The 14669-nt window shown below is 45.2% G+C and overlaps 1 long non-coding RNA gene across 1 annotated transcript; it reads left to right on the top strand.

The window, feature by feature from the left end:
- The first annotated feature begins 8411 nt into the window (after positions 1-8411).
- Positions 8412-8939, top strand: LOC310768273. Its single transcript, XR_014551249.1, has 2 exons — positions 8412-8534; positions 8779-8939. It is a non-coding gene; the product is annotated as an uncharacterized lncRNA (long non-coding RNA).
- The last annotated feature ends 5730 nt before the right edge of the window (positions 8940-14669 follow it).

Consider the following 14669-nt stretch of genomic DNA (forward strand, 5'->3'; position numbering starts at 1 on the left):
GCGGTCCTCCGATATGGTTCAGTATGAGGCTGCTGATAATTTTAGCACCAAACATTCTACTCTCCTATTGTTGTCTGCCCTGAAAAATAATAATACCCTAGTCTTGAAATGACATAATAACTTGTCAAGAAGATCTAAATTTTGGTATTGGGGGAAAAGGGATTCCAGAAGAGAAGCATCATTAGCCTGTCACTGGGAGAGCATCTTGTGGTGCCCTAAAGGCTGATTCATCAGGGGTGGCATGAGACTCCACAGATGCAGTCCACTTCATCAGGATCACCACTTGCCTTGGAGACTTGGTATATAGAAATGTCACAAAATGCTGCAGTGCTCTCTCTCCTTCCTAAGAGGAGGAGTGTTCTTTCTGGTCCAAGGTTCTTCCTGGCAATTTGTGCCCTCCTCCAGCATCGTATATGTTAAGTTGTGGGCGAACATGTCAGACGACACAGCAATTCTTTAAACAGCTCTTCTTTATTCAGATGCCAGAACAGAACTAGGCTGAGGAGCTCAGTCAGCCTGCTTATATAGAGCTCCAGAACAATGCAACTGTTGCCATTTTCTAAAACTATCCAATCACTGAACGTCACTTTTCGATCCTTCATTTGCATACAAAACTATCCAATCACTGAACGTCACTTTTCAATCCTTCATTTGCATAACTATCTACAGTATCCCCCTGTTGGCCCAGGGTGAGAACTTCAGTACATAACAGTATAAGATGCAAAGAGCTCTGATTTGGGGTGTGTGTGTGTGTGTCCTACTTCCATCTGCATTCTATCTAGAAAAGGCATGAATTAAAAGAATTGGTTGGGAGTTGGGAGTATCCGCTTCATTTACATAGGGATGAAGATGAGGGGAATAAAGCAGGTTTTGAGGTGGGATTCATTTCTTTAATGACACTTAATGTCTTGGCTTTCCTCCAAGAAGCTGAAGGTGGCTTTACATATCTCCCTGCTTCCTCCATTCTATCTTCAACAGTCCTATCGGGCAGTGGGTCACCCAGTGGGATTCGTGGCTAAACAGGGAGCTGAACCTGGGTCTCTCTGGAGATCAGTTGTGCCAACTATAGGGGGCAGAAGGGGCTTGGGCCCCCTCAATATTTGTGGGCAGGGGGCTGAGCCCCCCCAATATTGAGGGGCCCGCCATCCCCCACCGCCACGGGCGCAGGGGCAAGACGCGCCATGGGCTCTAAGGAAGCCTCGGCGTTGGCAGCTGCAGAAGGGCCTGCACGCCTGCTTCTTCCCCACCGTGGCAACTGCCTCTTGTTCCTCAGCCCCAGCAGTGTGCTCATGTATGAAGACAGTGGTGGCATTGCGGGCTTGCTGCTCTACCCGCCCCTGAGCCATCCTGAGGAGAAGGATGGTGATGATGATGATGAGGAGGAGGGCAGTCCAGGCCAAGGCAGAGGTGGAGGTGGAAGTGGCAGGCTTGGCAGCAGTGAGAGCACCATCAGCAGGCTCTCCTTGTCAGGCAGCAGTGGTGCCCTGGAACTGCGTAAGCCCTCATCAGGCGAGAGATGGTGGGGGCATGCATCCTGCCCCTGCCTGCCGTGTGCCGGATGGGGTCTGCCACATTATGTCACATGATGCATCATGTGATGCACCCCCTCAATGTGAGGGGCAAGTCGGTGCCCCTGCTGGAGATTGATGGAATTGGCTCATAGAGATGGGTGGAATTGGCTGCATCAATTGAAGTACCGTATTTTTTGCTCTACAAGACTCACTCCCCCCCCTAAAAAGTAAGGGAAAATGTGTGTGCGTCTTATGGAGCGAATGCAGGCTGCACAGCTATCACAGAAGCCAGAACAGCAAGAGGGATTGCTGCTTTCACTGCGCAGCGATCCCTCTTGCTGTTCTGGCTTCTGAGATTCAGAATATTTTTTTTCTTGTTTTCCTCCCCCAAAAACTAGGGGCGTCTTGTGGTCTGGTGCGTCTTATAGAGCGAAAAATACGGTATATTGTACAGATCAAGGGAAGTAAGAACGTTGCTCTGTTCTGCCTTGGTCAGACCACACCTGGAATCCTGTGCCCAATTCTGGGTGCTGCTGTTTAAGAAGAATATTGACAAGCTGGAAGGTGCACAGAGGAGGTGACCAAGATGACCAAGTGTCTGGAAACCAAAACTTATGAGGAGCGGTTGAGGGAGTTGGGTACGTTTAGCCTGGAAAAGGAGACATAGAGGCGATGTGTTGGCCATCTTCAAATATCTAATGGGCTGTCATGTGGAAGATGGAGCAAGTTTGTTTTCTGTTTCTCCAGAGGACAGGACCCAAACCAATGGATTCAACTGATGAGAAAGGAGATGACAACCAAACATTAGGAAGATCTTTCTGACAGTAAGAACAGTGGAACAGACTCCCTTGGAAGGTGGTGGACTCTCCTTCATTGGGGGTTTTTAAGCGGAGATTGGATGGCCATCTCTCAGGGATGCTTTCCTTGTGATTCCTGTATTGCAGGTGTTTGGACTAGACCCTGGGGTCTCTTCCAATGCTACAACTCTACAGTTCTGTGCCTTCTTCTGAACTTCGGGTGTTTATATTAAGGATAAAAATAAATCCTATGGAGGTGGGCTCTTGGGAACCCTGGAAAGCATTGATCCCATCCCAGTTCTCTCATCACAGATGCCCATTGAACTATAGACATTCTTGCAGCAAATGCTGAGTGTTGCTGAATGGCAAAAGAGAATGGGTGGAGTCCATGAAAGCTTAAGAAGAGATGATGTCTTGGATACCCAGGCAGAGGAGGATGTACACTTCATGCCTTTCCTGCCATAAGGAAGGAGATAACCTGGAAGGAGTTGCATTAACTTTCAACAAAGGGCTTGACACATCTGTGCTAATTATGGAAGTGTGTTGGAAAGATAATGGCAAATGAAAAATGTCAACTGTTCCCCCCTTTGTACCAAAACAAGCATCTGTCTTCATTATGTGGAATGGGAACAACTGAGTGATGCAGAAGTTTTGCTTTTCCTGCAGTGAAAGCTTTTATAAGAATCTCATATAAGAGGCAGGTTATAAGGGAACAGTTGTGGCTTCAGGCAGAACAACAGGAGCACTGGAACAGAATGTAAGATGTTACAGCCTGTGGACAGCAAAGATTTCATTGAACCAAAATTGGAACTAACACCACTCACATTTTCCAAAACTAAGATTTGGCCACAAGTATGACATTTAACTTTTGTTAAAATTCCTTGTGTAAATACCTCAGCATTTGGGTCAGATTTCTCCTAGAATACACAGAGGTTGTGTGTGCAAATTTGCCTAATATACACTTTTTTTTTGCAAAACAATATACCGTAATGCATTTCTGAATATTATTTTTACTAACATATGCATCTTTTTAAAATGAGCACTTTATCCTAGTACAGTGGTACCTCAGGTTACATATGCTTCAGGTTACATACGCTTCAGGTTACAGACTCCACTAACCCAGAAATAGTACCTCGGGTTAAGAACTTTGCTTCAGGATGAGAACAGAAATCATGCTCCGGCAGTGCAGCGGCAGCGGGAGGCCCCATTAGCTAAAGTGGTGCTTCAGGTTAAGAACAGTTTCAGGTTAAGAACGGACCTCTGGAACGAATTAAGTACTTAACCTGAGGTACCACTGTATATGCATTCTCACACAATTCACTTCCCTGGAGAACAGCATTGTAAAATTCACTGAATGGTGAATTTTGAAGTATGCTTGCATGACTGATGTGGAAAGTGAGACTTAGGTGGGTTTCCCTTAAAATGGAAACTGAATCAAATTTATCCCCCATCCTGTCATGGGAAAGGCTGAGAATGTAGTGCTGTACAGATTTGAAGGCTATCGATGGTTACTTGCCACAATGGCTATGCTCTGCCTCCACAGCTGGAGGTAGCAATTCTTCTGAATGCCAGTCACTGGAAACCACAGGAGGGGAGAGGTTTCTTGGGCTCCTGCTTGTGGGTCTCCCATTGGGGAATCTGGTCAGCTGCTGTGAGAACAGGATGCTGGACCAAAACCTTTCTGTTTCCAAGGGTTCCTTGCCTTCAGGGATGAAATTCCTTAGCTCAGGCTTCCTCAACTACCGCCCTCCAGATGTTTTTGGCCTACAACTCCCATGATCCAAAGCTAGCAGGACCATTGGTCAGGGATGATGGGAATTGTAGTCTCAAAAACATCTGGAGGGCCGAGTTTGAGGAAACCTGCTTTAGCTCATGCAGGAGACTGTATAAGAAGCTCAGACATGCCTGGGGATATTATTGAGTCAATAGGCGGCCTGAAAATCCTAGCATACAGATTGACCCTCAGACCTACTTGGTGATTCAGGGCTAGCCCGACCATTGTACTCTGTGTATCAGTTGAGTTGAGGCTGGATTTCTGCAACATGCTGTACATGTTGGGCCTGGTCCAGGAGATGCAGCTGATGCAGAATGTGGCAGATGGACATGGGTGACAAAATGTGACACCAGTGTTAAAACATCTGCTACTGAACAAGGTGCAAGGTCTTTGAATCAATCAGCAAAGCCTCCAAGAACTGAGGTCCAGGGTCCCTCAGGGACCATCTGAATGCTTATTTCCCAGATCAGTCACTAAAATAATCTGCAGGAGCATCACTGGTCATCCCTTAAATTTGTGAGGCTCATCTGACATAAACATTGTCCAACAGAGATTGAGCAGGTGCCTTCTATTTTAATCTTTAAACATTTGCTGGAAACATTTCTATGCCACCAGGCCTGTGCAGACAATTAAGTGCAAAAATATTCTGCAGTAGTTAGCTGATAATCTTAAGTGTGTGTGTGTGTGTGTGTGTGTGTGTGTGTGTGTGAGTGAATAAGAGAGAGAGTGAGAGAGAGATTGTATAGATATAATCCCTGTAAACTGATTTTTAAAATTTTTTTTAGGAAATGTATTTTCCCCAAATATAAAATAAATAAATTCTGCTCAAACCTGATTTTTGCTCTATCCAGCTTGACCTAGGACTGTTCTGAGATGCCTCATGCCTCAGAAGACCAGCCACTCTTCCAACAAGCCTCTTAAATTGAGATCTTTCCCAGTCTGCATCTGTATCGGAATTATTTTAAAGATTATTTTTTAAAAATCCCTTGTTGTTTGCTCCCCAGGGATCCTTTGGGAGGAAGGGTGAGATGTAAGTGCAGCAAATGCATAAACAAACAAGCAAAACATAATCAATGAACAGAAGTCTTCTGGGGAAGGGTTGGTAAGAAATTCTACTGTGGCTGCTAAGACCTACACTGGCTACCAGTACGTTTCTGAGCACAATTCAAAGTGTTGGTGCTGACCTTTAAAGCCCTAAATGGACTTGGGGTCCAGTATACCTGAAGAAGAGTTTCCACGCCCGTCGTTCTGCCCGGACACTGAGGTCCAGTACCGAGGGCCTTCTGGCGGTTCCCTCCCTGCAAGAAGCAAAGCTACAGGGAACAAGGCAGAGGGCCTTCTGGTGGTTCTCTCACTGTGAGAAGCCAAGTTACAGGGAACCAGCCAGAGGGCCTTCTCGGTAGTGGCGCCTGCCCTGTGGAACACCCTCCCACCAGATGTCAAAGAGAAAAACAACTACCAGACTTTTAGAAGACATCTGAAGGCAGCCCTGTTTAGGGAAGCTTTTAATGTTTAATAGATTATTGTATTTCAATATTCTGTTGGAAGCTGCCCAGAGTGGCTGGGGAAACCCTTCCAGATGGGCAGGGTATAAATAATAAATTTATTATTATTATTATTATTATTATTATTATTATTATTATTATTATTATTATATGAAACAGGCAGGGTATGCATGGACCACTACATTCTGGGTTATTTGGTGGTGCAGGATTCATTGATGTTGACTGCCCTCGCTCCTTCAGCTTTATTCAGCAAGATTCGGACAGACCTGAAGCCTTTGTTTACAGGATGTTGCTTACCAGAGGTTCTCACCATCTTCATGGGGGAGAGGGGGAGTCATCTCTAATCATGGTTACTAACCACAATGGTTATGCTCTGCCTCCATGGGCGTCAATGCTTCTGAATCCCATTTGCTGGAAACTGCAGGAGGGCAGAATGCACTGGAGCTCGAATCCTGTTGTGGGTTTCCCGTTTCGGCATCTGGTTGGCTATTGCGAGAACAGGACGCTGGACGAGATGGGACCTGTTTGGCCTGACTGAGCAGACTCTTCTTATGTTCTTATGTTTGCCTGCTCACCTATCTGAGGCAGGACCAACTGTGGAGAAGAAATTACAGCACTGGGAAAGGAAGCAGTCAAGAAGAGCAACTCAGAAAGATAAATGCTTCGTCTTGCATCCTGGGAGTGCCACCAAGGTCCTGAGGTATCCGAAGTGACAGTATTTAACTCTGTTCACTGGTGAGATCTGACAAAACCAAAGGGAAGCCCTTGGCGTGTCACAAACATGCTTTCATTGACAACACGCTGCGATGGCTTTTCTGACTCCACCATGCAGGAAGCCATTAAGGAGAATACTGCATCTGACAACTGATTGATTTTAAGCAGATCCCCATTAAAATGGACACAAAGGAGGCCCCCCAACGAAGGCTGCTAAATGTCTCATGTGATGTGAGCAGCCACAGGGGAGCTGGCATGAGCTGGCCAGAAATCCCAAGTTTCAACTTCTGTTCTTACTCCGACTCTTTCCCTGCCACCTGTTTAAAGAGCACCAATAGATCTACCTTGAAATTGCTTTAGTCATTAGGTGGTACTACACTGAAGTTGGCACACGATCGGGAAATTCATTGAAAACAGTGCAAAATAACACGGTGATTGGCAATGCCCCACAAACACACTCAGACCTGTTCCTTTGTGCATTTTGGTTTCTATATATTTATTGCATTTACACCACCCCTTTCTCCCCAAAGTGCTCAAGGTTCTCCTGCTCCTTATTTAATCCCCACAACAACAACCCTCTGATGTAGGCTAGGATGAGAGGCAGTGACTTGCTTAAGGTCACACCTAGTGAGCTTCATGGCCAAGTAGGGATTTGAACCCTGGTCTCTCCTAGGTCCTAGTGCAATACTCTATCCATCACACCACACTGGCTTTTATGCAGGGTTTATCTGGAAATTCTGCATTTGTATCATTTGAATAGAGGGACGCAGGTGGCGCTGTGGGTTAAACCACAGAGCCTAGGGCTTGCTGATCAGAAGGTCGGCGGTTCGAATCCCTGCGACGGGGTGAGCTCCCGTTGCTTGGCCCCTTCTCCTGCCAACCTAGCAGTTCGAAAGCACATCAAAGTGCAAGTAGATAAATAGGTACTACTCCAGCGGGAAGGTAAACGGCGTTTCCGTGCACTGCTCTGCTTCGCCAGAGGCGGCTCAGTCATGCTGGCCACATGACCCGGAAGCTGTACGCCAGCTCCCTCGGCCAATAAAGCGAGATGAGCATCGCAACCCCAGAGTCAGTCACGACTGGACCTAATGGTCAGGGGTCCCTTTACCTTTACCTATCATTTGAATGGTGCAACGTGAATAATATTAACAAGTTTGACTGCTCCTGAGAATTCAGGCAGGATGTCTCTCCATGATGTATTTTATTTATATATTTAAAAAGATTTTCACCCCGCCCCTCATCCTTGCCAGCCCCATGGCGGGTTGCAAAATAAAATACACAGTGATACAATACAACAGAGAAGATAGAAAATGTTGCAATTAAAACCATTATAAAATCCCTGTTAAGGGCAGGGGGAACTAAACAGTGCAATTTGGATGTATGTCTCCTATTCATCTGTACAATGTATATTCTCCTTTCCAATTAATTCAGCACTCAAAGTGTTGAACAATGAGAAGAACCATTTAGAAATGATTTCTCTCTTTTAAAATAGAAATGCTTGACATAAAATGCAATGGCAGCTTAGCATAAGCAAACATCATTCCCCCACCCCTGAAATGCATTTTTTTTTAAAAAATACAAACTTGTTGGAACATAAAGATCTTACAGTTCAATCTTATGCAAGTTTATTTAGAAGCAAATTTCCCTGAGATTAGTAGGATGACACTTGAATAAAGAGTTTGAAAGCTGCAGTCAATAGAAAAAAGCCACATTTGCACTAGGCATTTAAAACAGGATCATATCTCTTTCAACAGTCATTGTTTCCCCAAAAGAATTTTGGGAACTCTAGTTTGTTCATTCCCCTCCCACAGCTACAATTCCCAGACTGGTACAAGAATCAACCTCTCTATACAGAGAACTCCGGAAAGTGCAGCTCTGTGAGGGTAACGCTAGTCTCTCAGCAACTCCCAGCATCCTTAGCAAAGCACAGTTCCCAGGATTCTTTGGGGGAAGACATGACTCTTTAAAGTGCTATGATGCTGGTTTAAACGTGCAAATGCAGATGGGGCCACATTCCCACAGAATTGCTAAGGCTTTGAGGTTGTGAAGACATGGGCAAGGATCTTTCGATATGTGGGATATAAAGCTGTCAGTCAAGTCCAACATTCCGAGAGAGGACTAACTGCCTCTATGTGGCAGGCAGTTTTGTCAGTTGGTTGGTTTCTGCAAGGAGTGTTAACTGGTAACTGCTCAGATGCAGTCTTCTCATGACTCACTACTATCTAGTACAGTGGTACCTTGGGTTAAGAACTTAATTCATTCTGGAGGTCTGTTCTTAACCTGAAACTGTTCTTAACCTGAAGCGCCACTTTAGCTAATGGGGCCTCCTGCTGCTGCTGTGCCACTGGAGCACGATTTCTGTTCTCATCCTGAAGCAAAGTTCTTAACTCGAGGTAATATTTCTGGGTTAGCGGAGTCTGTAACCTGAAGCACATGTAACCTGAAGCATATGTAACCCGAGGTACCACTATATATAGTTTATCTGTTATGTAACCTAAGCCTGCCTTCAGGAACAACTCTGTAAACCTGAATGAATCTGATAGTAAAGTAGTTTATGTTAATATGATTCAGATTCATGTGTGTTTTCTTTAAGAGGGACAGAAAGGGATTATCAACCAGGAAGGTATAATTATTGATAGGACTGAAACGAGTTAGCAACCCGTTTGTCTTGTCACTGCATAAACTCAAACAGGGGATGGTTTAAACTCTGCTAAATTATATAAACATTCCCACAAGACAAGTGCTTTGACTAGGGGCAGTTCCAGATGTTGTTGGACCCCAGCACCCATCAGCCATGATGATTTGGCTGCCTCACCTGAAAGAAAGATATTGTAGAGTGGAGAAAGGTTCGGAAAAGAGCAACCAAAATGATCGAGGGGATGGAGTGACTGGAACCCCTGGAGTCTCTCACTGTACAGAGACTGGGATGATGTGTAGCAATACTTTGGGGGAGTGGTGTGTTTTTGCTCTGGGTTCCCTAGGCGCTCCAAGTGTCCCTTTGAAGGGAAGCAGATTTCAGCTAAATGGTAGGAGAAGCCTCCTAATGCAGGTAGGCCATGTGTGGTGCAGAGGCTTAGCGTGCTGGAAGAGGACCCGGGAGAGGCCAGAGTTCAAATTCCCACTTTGTGGCTACAAAGCTCCCTGGGTTACCTTGCGCCTGACCTTTCTCTCTTTCAGACTAACCTGCCTCACAGGGTTGATGTAAGGCTTAGATGAGGGAGGGAACCACATACTCCACCCTGAGCTTCTTGGAGGAAAAGGTGGGGCAGAAATGTAATTAAGAGTAATAACAGTTAAGGGTGGGCAATGGTTTTCAGATCAATGTCTCTTTCTCCTTGGGGGACACCACTCAGTGTTGGCCAGAGGCAAAACTGGACAGAGCAAGAATGCAAATATTAGCTTTGTACAGCCGGCTAGTTTCTACATGCATTCACAATCCATCCTCCACCTAGGCAAGCAAGAGTAAGTATCTGTTCCAGGACCTGTCCCAGTCAGGCAAACACATGCAAGAAGGATGCAAAGCTGGGCTGGTGAGGGGCATGGACTGAGAAGAATGGGGCATGACTTGTGGAAGGCCCTGAGGGCCAAAAAGAGGAGCCCGGAGGGCCACATTTTGCCCTGAGTCTGAGGTTTCCCACCCATGTCCTCAAGGCGGGAGCAGAATGCCTTGGGATGTTCGCTGGAGGTATTTGAGTGGAGGCTAGGTGGCCATTTGTACAAATCTATTTTGTACAAATCAGACCACCTCAGTGGGAGAGCTGCAAAGTAGAGCTCACTATCAGCTCTGCTGTGACCATTAGGCCTCCCCATCTCTCAGCCATCGTCTGGGAGCAGCCACTCCATCAGGCTGCCTCTATGGTGGGAGAGGTGGGAATCAGGAGGCTCATTGCATCAGCTTTGCTGGTGGAGGCCCAGCGCCATCAGGTACCCCCTGCCCTGGAACTGTGCCGGCTGGTCATTATAGGAATAACTATGTAGAAACTGGTTCCTGAATTGTGATTGTTATTCTCCTCTTCCCTCCCCATCCCTTTCTCCTTGTGTGTCATGTTAGTTTTATTGTGAGTCTGAGGGTCAGGGACTGTCAAGTTCTGATTGACAGTACATAAGCCACCTTGGGAGTCTTTCTGGTGGGAGAGTGGGCCACAAATGGTTCCAATCAATCAATCAATCAATCAATCAATGATTTGTAAGGCCCACTGTCATTGCAAATGGGGTGGACTTGATGACTTCTAGGGCCTCTTCTAAATTGGAGCCACACTCTGATCCCCCACTCTTCAAAAACACACACCGGAACTTATTAGCACCAGGTCAAGCAGCCCTCTGACTCTGAACATATTTATTTGCCTCCCTTCCTTCCTCCCGTCTCCTCGCCACTTTCTAAATCAGGAGGGAGATCAAAGAGTATGCTGGGGGCTTTCAGCTCTAAAACATCCCTTTCATGTCCTAATACACGAGGTTTAGTTGGAGAGCTTTTACGCAGAGGAAATATGCAGTTGGCGTGCGCAAGAGAGAGAGAGAGAGAGAGAGGTTTGATAGTGCCGTGCCCACCAAAAGCTTAAACATGCCTGACTGGTTTTTATGGGCGGCTGTAAATTATCCTTCCCATTTTTACCTTTCCGACGGGGCGAAAGGCAGCTTCCGCCTGACTGGTGCCCATCCCGGTCCATCTCTTGCTGCAACACAGGTGAGGCTGTCTCCCGTCTCCTGAACAACGGCAGCAAAAAGAAACAAGATGTCTTTGCCGGTTATAAATTTAACTCTTCTCTTATTAGTCTGGGCCAATTAGGACACCCCTGGGGTTCAGCCGAGGGCCGGCATGCAAGCCTGAAAGCCTGATTAGCCCGGGTCTCTTGATACTTGTTCTTGGTAGTAAACGCTGGCACATATAGTATTGATTTTCATTTAGATATCTTAATGTTTCCAGACAATCTGAGCAGATGCGAGCTGAACTCGGATCAGCAAGAGCGCTGGGCTTGCGAGCGGCCCCCATTTTTCTTGCCGTTTTCTTTCATTTTTCCTAAACTTAACTGATTCGGAATCGGGAGATATAAATGAAAAATGCAGAGCAAGCCTATCAATCACGGCATGTGCAAACATTGCCGCTGCCCTCTCCCAACATCCTATTACCACCGGGTAGTTGGCTAGTCAAACAGGGATAAAAATTACACCGCAAACATCATAAGTTAGGCTTGATTTGTTGAGCAAGAGGGCTGACAATTCGGCAAGAGTTATATACCTCAGCCCCGCTGAAAATCAGCCTTGTTATGGCTCTGGTACGTCTATAAAGATTGTTCATTTCATATAAAACAGCTACCTGCGCTGAAAGGCTTGAAAGGAAGAATGATGCTGGTTATAAATATAGGGGAAAATCTATTTGTCTGGCCCCCTTCGCGCTGTTAGCAAGTCAGGCACAGGAGCCCTTTGCGTGGTTCCTAGGCAGAGAGGAGGGAGTCATTCCTGTGCCACCTTCTGCTTTCCTCTCCTGGCCCCGGACCGAAGCACACAATCCCTCTTTGTCATGTAAGATAAAGCAACAAAGTGTGACCGGTGCCACCGTGCCGCGCTCTGCCCACCAGGAGCACGTTAACGATAATGAAAAGAGGGAGCGCGCCTTGTTCAAAACGCAACACGAGGGCGAGCCTGTCTGTTGGCAAAGGCTGGCCGAACAGCTAACGTCATCACAGATAAATGGAAATTATTAGAATTGGTTCGGATGGCTTTTTTTAAAAAAAAATAAAAAATGGGAGAGACAACACGGTTGCATCCTTTTAAAGAGACTGCATCTGGCTCGGCCAGTCTCGGGTTTTTTCCAGGCTCCCGGGCAATTAAAATGATTAACACTCCCGTTCTCGTCACCTTTGATTCAGGGAAGTTCAGAGCAATCTGGATGCACCGGGAGGGGCAATAAAGGGAGGGTTAGGTGGGAAAGGCCCAACTCTGCTCATTGATTTGTGCTTCTGAGTTTCGCTTTCTCCTGAATGTCACAACTGAATACTGGGGATCACTCAACAGAGTCTGAATATACAAACTGGCCATTCATTTTATTTGCTGGCGGGGGGCGGGGCAGACTAGGTGCTTCCTCCAAAGCCAGAAAAAAAAGCAAGGTATAAATTTCAGGAGAATTGCAAAAAATAAATAAATCAATATGTAAACAAGCTCTGCTTTGTTTTGTTTTGGGTTTTTTTTTTGCTAAAAAAAATATGGTTCTGGTAATTAACCTTATTCGTATCACAGGGAGCTTTAAATAATGTCATCTGTTTTACAGTGTTCCACGCATAAATTATGCAAATGGATCGAATTTGCATAGATTTGCTTACGTCACATAAATTTGCTTCTGTTAGTTGTGAGCTGGAGAAATGAACTATTTATAGCCCCTATGAAGGACTGTGGCTCAGCAGAAGACCATTTCTTTTGCATGCAGAAGGCCCCAGTTAGGGTTGGGAGAGATCCCAGTCTGAAATCCCAGAGAGTTGCTGTCAGTCAGAGTAGAGAATACTGAACTAGGTGGACTTATGGTCTGACTCAGTGTGAGGCAGCTATACAGAGCTCCTATGTGGTATGTTCAGGAACTGTTGGCAGAGATCAACATATAGTTTACATTTAAGAACCATATGTGTAAGAGTTTCCACCTGATGGTCTTCAAATAAGCAAATTCTTTCTCCTTCCACCATTTGTTTGTATGTGATGCCAATAAAAAGGTATGTTCAGACCCGACTCCCTGGAAATGAGAAATCATGTTGAGTCTCCCTGTGGCTTCTGAGATATCTATGGTGGAAGAGGCCATGTTTTATTGTGTTCTGTCTTTTTTTTTAAAAAAAAGATGTCTGTTGTATTTTTTATTACTTTTTAAAAAATTACATATGTGTTTATTGTCCTGGGCAAATTTAAGAGGAATGGAAGGATATAAATTTGATGATTGATTGATTGAGCGATATAGATAGCTCTGTTCCTGGGATTGGCTCCAATGTGCAAACCATAGTTTACAGGGAGTCAGTGTTAAGCCTTCGCCAGACCTTGAGCTCCAAAGTTATTAACAAGAACAAAAACAAAACAACACTTGCAGGGGTGATGAATGTGGATTGGAAGCCATAAAGCAAGATTCTTGTGTATACCAAGAAATAAAAACACATCTCTGCCCTGACGGTCTTCATTTTAAAGCATTTTCACCTTTGCATTGTTCTGGTGACAGCCAGCAGCCCGAAAGATTTAGCAGCCATTTGAGGAGAGAATGGAGAGAGGGTGAGAGACAGGGAAAAAAACCCCAAACCCACTATCTTGAGTCCTGGCTCAAGACTGAGCCAAAGGTTTGACTATCTACAGCTCTAGCTTCCAATTTGAAAGGGGATGATGACAAAATGGCCAAATCTGGGGTTAATTCCAATGGTGGTGGTGAAATTAGATTCTTGCAATGGAGGGGCTATCCTTAAGGTTGGTCTGGTTGGCCTTCTGGCCCACAAAAAAGATAATGCAATATAAATAAATGAAAAAGGCTTCCTAGACACCAACACAATGACAGCAATCAGTGTCAATAGAAAGAGACTTAAATAAATCTAGTGATGCTTGAAGAATTTGATCTTTGTGGATTCTGAGAGAAGTAGACCTGATCTGCATGTCCCAATCTATTGTGTAAATAGGAACTTAGCTTTATGCCAGTTTTTGTAGTTCCCAAATGTTCTGAGGCAATTCTCAGCCAAAAAAGTGTGTGGAAATATGTTTAGGAACTCCTTTTTTGAGAGAATATGCCATCAAAATATGTATTCGAATGTAATTTTTCATGCAGATGCAGAAAGGAAGAAAGAAAATAAAGAAAGAAAAGGAGCGGCAGATTAATGAGAAATGGAATGGAACAGATTTATGGGTCAACACATGTGAAAGCAACATAGATTAAAAATAGACCGATCCATCCATCCCAAAATAAAACAGCTGGAGCAGCAAAAATAAAACCACAGGAGGCACCCAGTCCAGGTCAAGTGCTTGAACAACAGCATTTTGACTTCAGGCCTACAAATTGGACTGGATCAGATTATGTGTTTTGGATTGCTCTTGTATGCATAGCAGAGAATGAGAGCCTGATGCCGCCAAAACCTAAGTCCTACTACTGCCCTATTTACGCAAGGACAGCACAAGGATCTCAGCTTGATTATGAGTAGGTAGCATGGGTGGTCAGTTTCCTGGTGGTTTAGAAAACCCTGCCTTGATCTTCCCTGGTGGTGAAGGAGGGAACACAATAGCAGAGCAACTTAGCTTTTTATAAAGGCCTTCTCTCCTGGTCAGGTACCCTCCAACATTCCTTTGATTAAAATAGGGACATTTTTCACTCCCTCCCAATTGACCCTCCTCAACCCCCCTCACTTTTTTTGCCCCCACC

This window comes from Podarcis filfolensis (genome assembly GCF_964270895.1).
Source record: "Podarcis filfolensis genome assembly, chromosome: 8".
Lineage (NCBI taxonomy): Eukaryota > Metazoa > Chordata > Lepidosauria > Squamata > Lacertidae > Podarcis > Podarcis filfolensis.